At 33.4% G+C, this 7,563-nt stretch overlaps 1 pseudogene across 1 annotated transcript; it reads left to right on the forward strand.

Moving 5' to 3' along the window:
* The first annotated feature begins 1,598 nt into the window (after positions 1-1,598).
* On the forward strand, positions 1,599-3,174 carry LOC145120952 (bax inhibitor 1-like; annotated as a pseudogene). Its single transcript, XR_013714436.1, has 5 exons — positions 1,599-1,720; positions 2,073-2,216; positions 2,289-2,376; positions 2,445-2,637; positions 2,719-3,174. The product of XR_013714436.1 is annotated as a bax inhibitor 1-like (transcript).
* Positions 3,175-7,563: the final 4,389 nt, after the last annotated feature.

Consider the following 7,563-nt stretch of genomic DNA (forward strand, 5'->3'; position numbering starts at 1 on the left):
AGTTTGCTGCTACAAACAAGTCTGGGTAGTGCTCTCCCATCTCGTCTTCAGGCTCCCATGTCCATTCCGAGCCTTTTCGGTGCTTCCATTGCACATTCACCAAGTTTACTTCTTTGTTGTGTGGAGTCTTGGTTTTCCAGTCGAGAATCGCAATCGGTCTCTCCATACAACTTTAACTTAATTTGGTAATTTCTAAAAAATAAAAACTCACTGCATTGTGATTATGTACAACTACGTCACTTCGTTTTTACACCCAAGACCTGAACAACGCTACATACGACAAATCAACAATGTCACATGCTACATTCATTAGGATAACCTATTGACCCATGTTCAAATCCTGGCACCACTCAGCCCTTGTGGCCATGGAGGTTCGCCTGCAGTGACTCCATGGCATGAGGCAAAGCCTCATGTTTGCAGCAGGGGATTAGTCGGTGCGCGAAAGCTGGCCCGGAAACCCTCGTTAAGGGAGTTCCCTTTCAAAAAAAAACAATGTCACATGCTACATTCATTAGGATATAAATGATATCTTAATGATTGTAGTTATCATATATAATTTAAGAGTTATACTGGTTATAAAAACACATGTTAAAAACGATATATACACTAGATTAAAGATGTGTTTTATAACCAATGTAGTTCTTAAATTGTGTATGATACCTACAATCATTATGATATCATGTATATCCTAATGATGGTAGCATGTGACATTGTTGGTTTGTCGTATGTAGCGTATTTCCGGCATTGGGTGTAAAAACGAAATGACTTAGGTGCAAAGAATGACAATTGAGTGATTTTTATTTTTTTAGAAATAATGAAATTAAGTTAAAGTTGTTCTATAACACATAAAATAAATTATTACTTTATTATATGATTAAGTTAATGTTGTTTTATAACACATAAATTAAATACAATTTGTATATGTTATAGATGGTATCTTAATGAATGTAGTTATCATATATAATTTAAAAAGAACTTCGTTGATTTGTCATATGTAACGTTGTTCTATAGCACAAAAAAAAGACGCGGAAATGATAGATATAAATTATCATTATTGTGGTTTTTGATTAGTAAAATGAGTTTTTTTTTTTTTGAAAATAATGTATATAATATCTTTATTTTTAGTTTTTTGATAAATAAATATTAGTTCTCTTCAAATTAATTTAGTAATATAAAAAATAAATTTTAAAAAAATTCTTAAACTTCAACTTTATTAACAAAAAAGTCATATCTAATTGTTTATTTTCAGAAAAGCCCTTCAAGTTTTTAGAAAATCCTTGGATATCGGCAGCCGGGAATAAGAGTTTTTTTGCAAGTTTTTACTAGTTTTTCTTGGGCAAAATTGAAAAAAAAAAAAAAATCAAGGAGGAACCAAATTTCAGAGACTTTTCTACAGATTTTCCAAAAAAATAAATATTATTTCATTAATATGATCAAAATATAAAATAATCCATATTTTTCTGTTAAAAAAATAAAAATTAATGGTTCAAAAATATTAGGAAAATCTTTGTTTCCTGAAGTAAAATTACTCGGACTACAAACGAAATTTCCTATTTTCTCGAAATTAAAAGGATAGAATTTTCTTCGATCGAACAACCATGAAATCCTTCTCGTCGTTTTTTGATTCACCATGGCCATCGGCTTCTGGAATCAGTTGGACTTACGATCTCTCAAGAATTTCCGTCAAATCTCTCCCATAGTTAACACTAATCTAAAACGGGTCTGTCTAATTTGCCCAAATTTCTTAACTTTGGTTTATTGAATAAACGTACTTTCGTAATTGATGATCTTCTTGTTTACGATAAAAATTGATAAAATCAATTCGTGTTTAGGCTTACAAGGAGAATTCCGTAGGTATTTCATATTTGATTGTGAAATTTTTATATGATTCCTTCGGTTTACAAAACATCATCTTCTGTTTTATTCTTTTTCTGTAACCTTGTGTGGTTTGCAAAGTTTTGTAGTTGAAGAACTTGTTTAGATGTTCATAAAAACTAATCATGATAAAAACAATCAAATAAAAATTTTGTTACAGATTTAGCGTAAATAGCTTCCGTTTAATGTGATTGCAGGTTTATGTCTCATTATGTTACTCCCTCGTAGCATCTGCAATCGGGGCTTATCTTCACATCCAATGGAACATCGGAGGGTTTCTCACCTACGTTGCAGCTTGGGGAAGCATTTGTTGGTTAAATGTCACTCCTCCACATGAAAATGTAGTACCTTACCTCCTATTGATTTCTTGAAATCTTATGAATCTTGATTCTGAATTATCTTAACATTCCCAGCCAAAAAGGTTCTCCTTGGTAATGGCATCCTCCCTTCTCCAAGGAGCTTTCGTCTAATCAGTTTTTATTGGGTAGATTTTGACCCAAGGTTCGCTCTTTTCTCTTTTAATTTTTTTATACTCTTTACACTGTTACACATTTCTATTGGTTTTGCAGAATTTTGGTGAGCGCATTCATGACAACTGCCATTGCATTTGCCTGTTTATCAGCAGCTGCCATGCTAATGCTAGCAAGACAAAGAGATTATCTTTATGTTGATGGTCGTCTTCCCTATACTTTTCCAATCCTCTGGGGGTTACATAATGTTTCATTAATCTTTCGTGGTTCTGTTGCTCTTTTCGAATATGGGGTAAAAAGTTTGCTCCCGATTCTCTGTTTGCATCCATCTTTTTTAACCAATCTTTGTTAATAGTGTTTAATTTAATTGCAGTTTCTTGTTTGGTTACTATTGCCTGTTGGGCACATGGTGGTTGATACTCAGGCGATTATTCAGAATGCTCATCTTGGAGATTTCGATTATGCGAAGCATGTTCTCTTACTTCTTAATAATTTCGCTCTGTTTTTGTTTGTATTATCGGCAGGTCACGGTGAGTTTTAATTACGGGTGGCAACTACCCAATCTGTAACCCGACACTGACCCAATCCGAAAATAGATGGGTGAGGGTTGAGATTTTTGACCCGCCAACCTGTTAATCCACCAACCCGTTTATTTCATGGGTTGGGTTGGGTTGGGTTGGGTTACCTGTTTGGGTTCGCGGGTCAACCTGTAAAAAAAAATAGATATATTTAATTATTAATGAAATCTGATTTCCTTCCGTATTCGTAATATTTTGTAGCATTGTATTCATTTCGTATTCGTATGTGGCTAGTTTGTGTTTGCGGTGGCCTAATCAAAAAAGAAAAAACAAATGTCTGTCATTTTTAGATACTCACGAGTCACGAACGAAGAACGCATCCACTTTGTATGAATGTTTTCATTTTTTAATTTTATTTGGATGTTAATGACTTTATGAATTTATGTTGAAAACCTTTTTTTTTAATGTTAATCACTTTAGTCACTTTACGATTTTATGTTGAAAAAACCTCATTTTTTAAAATGTGTTGCTTATTTATTAAACGAGTTATATGAGTTGGGTTGAAGTTTCCAAACCACCAACCCATGACCCACCAAACCGCCAACCCATATATTATATGGGTTGGGTTGAGTTTATGTTTTCTGACGCGTCAACCTTTGACCCGTCAACTCGAACCCAATCCAACCCAACCTAATTGCCGTGGTTAGTTTTAATTTGAATTGTTTATTATTAAGTTATTGCGGATAGAATTTAATGTATATGACGTTAATAACATAAAAGCAACTATATTTTGTCATTTTTTTCCCACCCAATTTTCATTTGTGCTAAAAAAATCACTATATTTGGATAAAACGCAACCACTATGACATGCAAATGCCCGTCAAACAGATAATGCCCCTCTTTTTGTTCTACAAAAACCATCCATATTTTCAAAAAATTATATGGTGACGTCTATAGTTTTTTTTTAATCGAAAAAAGCTTCTATATCAAAATTTATAATCTTTTGTCCTATATAACAAACAACTATATCGATCCCAAATCGCAAATTTTGTTTTTTTTTGGTTGAAAATCCATTTGGTTTTGGTTTTTATGATTTAGTTTAAGTTTCTTTAGGCTGAAAATTTATTTATTTTGGTTTCTACAATTTAGTTTCATTTTTTGGGTTGAAAAACAGTTCAATTTCGGTTTTTTGTGTTGTAAAAACAAACCGTAAAATTTGGTTTCTATATATAAGTTAGTCTGGAAATGCAACTTTCATACAAAAGCATACACCATTTCTATAATACAATCTAAATAATATTAAATTTTTACTAAAACAAAATCAAAGAAACAAAAATCAAACGGGTTTTCTACGCAAAAAAACGAAAACTAAATCATAGAAACCAAAACCGAATGGTTTTAACAAAAAAAAAATTATGGTTTAGCATCGATATATCAACATAATTGTCCGTTTATAGATGACAAAAGATTATAAATTTTGATATATTAACAAACAACAGATAGTGGTTGCGGTGATATTTTTTTGAAAATATGGATTGTTTTTGTAGAACAAAAAAAAGACATTACTTATTTGACCTATATTTGCAGGTCATAGTTGTTGCCATAGAACTTTTATTCAAAAACGGGTGGTTTTTTTTCTTCATATCGGTCATGTGTGTGTTCTATGCCACTTACAGACTTAATATGATATCTGGTTTTAATTTCTTTAACTAAAACCTATAGAATGCATTGACAGACAGAGCTTTTGTCATGAAGGTTTTTTGCCCCTTGATCACCGGTTGTGAAAAGTCCAAATACTTTTGCTCAAAAACTGTTTCAAATATACAAATCAAACAGTAGTTTGTTAACAATCAACACGTCATATTCATTCATGTGTACACTAAGTGGAAAGGGAACCTAACGCAAACAAAAACGAATAGCTTTATATGCAACTTTTAGTTAGAACCAAAATACATTTCTCATGTGGAACCGAACCTATGGCTAGGTTCACCCCTACTTACATCCATTTTAAATATGGAGTTCCACAATCTACTCAACACATATTACCCGATTCAAGATAAATTTTGCCAACTTTTTTTTTTGCACATAATCAGTTGTTAACTATGGAATTACTTAAAATCTCATCATTATAACTTACTGTAAACCACAACGCATGTCAATATGTCATTTACAACAAATAGGTATAAGGCTATAAGCACAATACTTAATGCATGAATTATGAGATATATATAGTTTTGGACCTATTACATAAAAAATTATCCATTTCTTAAGATATGTTGTATGCAAGTCATGACTTATGGTGCATAAAAATTGACAAAGTTTTCAAGACAGAAATCACACATATTGTCATATCGAGTTTGTCTGAACAGGCAACTCAACTTTTCTCTATTTTCTAAACATAAGAGGTAATAGAGGGAAGATACTTAGATGATAATTAATTAGTCATAGTGCCATACCTCTCCATATCATATTGAGATAAATAAGAATATTGGGCATTAACGAATGCTACATAATATATAACAGTAGTAACTTTTAAATAACATCATAAAAGTTGTCAAAAAAATCACGTGCTGCTAAAAATTGGGCACATAATAAAAAATCTAAAGTTCTATAATCTATTTAGAGCTTATTTTGATTGTAAGAACTGAAAACTTCTATGTACCGCATCTATTAAAAAAATTGACTTCTTTTGAAATAGCATATTTTGAATGTATGAGGTGTTAGCCTAATAAATCTATTTGACCTTTTTAAGTTTGGGTCCTATGTTTGGTGTAACATCCCAAAATACTAAGTAAAATTTTTTATTTTTAAGTTAACCCAAACCATCAATCATTCATTTCAAAACCAATCCAAGTATGACAATGTAGAAAATAGTTATCAAAGTATAAATCAAAATCATAGAATGCGGAACACTGGTGGATGTTGTACGATCATGCCAGATCATTCTCCTTCGAACTAGAGGTACCTGAAACCATAAACATAAACTGTAAGCACAAAACTTACTGAGTTCCCCAAAATACCACGTACCATACATACATCGGGTCCCGCCCGGTACAAATCTGTTAGTAACATGTAGTGGTCCCCGCCCAACACATATAGCGGGCCTCGCCTAATCATACATACAAATACATGTAAGAGTCACAAAGACAACTAACATTTTGAAACATAATCCAATGGGCCGGCATTGGTGCCTTTGACCCACAAATACTGTGAGGTGACTCACCTCAATCCGAAGATAACCGAATCTCACACTCGATGTTGCTAAAAAAGTTGTTTACACTGAACACATCCAAAACAAACCTAGTTAATAATTAGAGTGATAACCCATGATCAAAGGTCCATTCCATACTCTCTCACTAAGGTAAAAAAACATTCTACCCCTCCAATGCTAGACCCCACTTCAACATGACCTAATGCTAAAAAATGACCTAAATCGCCTTTTGGTCGTACGTCATGTGTACCCTAGCTCTACGTCATGCCTATAACCTTCCCACAGAAAATGAGGCAAAACCTTACGACATGTTGCGTACTCAGAGGTTACGCGCTGTGTAACCGAGCAACTTGCCACCCTCCTCATTAAGCCCTTAATAGCTTAAGACAAAACGTAATGATGGGTTTTATAGGTTACAAGAACTATGTGCTTGTGAGAATTTCACTTAACACTTAAGGGCACATGCAACCTAAAGGATCTATGTCATACACTTTGAATGCAACATACTATGAACAACAAAACTAACATAAAAACCCTAATTAAAAACCTAGTATAATAAAGATACAAGAACTAGGGTTACATACATTTGATTTGTTGCAGTAAACAAATCACTTCAATCCTTCCTTTGAAGAGCTTGGATAGCTAGCACCAAAAGTATGATGCCTCTAATGACTCACACTCAAACCCAAGAAATAGAAGACAATTGAGGAGATAGGAGGAGAGGAAAATTTCGTTCCTAAGGCTAATAGGAAGTACATGAACGAAATTAAGGTCATAAGGGGTCCTATTTATAGTTTAGGTAACTTAGGGACCATGCAAGATTTAAATGGATTCAGTCCAAATCCAAATCCTTTCCTTATATGAATCCAAAAGGCTTATGGAAACCCCAAGGAAGCTCCCAAAATCATCCACCCCTTGGATTAGGGGTGCAAACGAGTCAAGCTACTCGTGAGCTACTCAGGATCGGATCGTTAAAAGCTCAATCGAAACCGATTTTAAACAAGCCCAAGTTGAGCTCGATATATTAAGCTCGTTTATTAAACGAGCTCGAACTCGATCCTATGTCACTAAGCTTGACTAGGCTCGCGAGCCAATATATAATATAATTTATTATTATTTTTATATATTAAAATAAAAACATATTTGGAAAAATACGAATTTAGGGTATTACTAAACGAGCTTGTATAATTATTTACGATCTCGAGCCGAGCTCAATATAATAAAGTTCGAATCAAGCCGAGCTCGAACTCGAGCCCCATAACTCAAACTCAAACGAACCCGAGCCGAGCCGAGCCTGGCTAGGCTCGGGCTCAGCTCGGCTCGTCTCGTTTGCACCCCTACCTTGCATGGCTCTAGAATTGCTTCCTTTTTCAACTATTTAACAATTAGAATTCACCCCTTGCACCTTTAATTAATTCTAATTAATCCCAAATTAATTCCTGATTCATTCTGATTAATAATTAATTAATTCTAATTGATTTTTTTTATT

This window comes from Lactuca virosa, chromosome 6 (assembly GCF_052849685.1).
Source record: "Lactuca virosa cultivar CGN04683 chromosome 6, Lactuca_virosa_CGN04683_v6, whole genome shotgun sequence".
In the NCBI taxonomy this organism is placed as follows: Eukaryota; Viridiplantae; Streptophyta; class Magnoliopsida; order Asterales; family Asteraceae; genus Lactuca; species Lactuca virosa.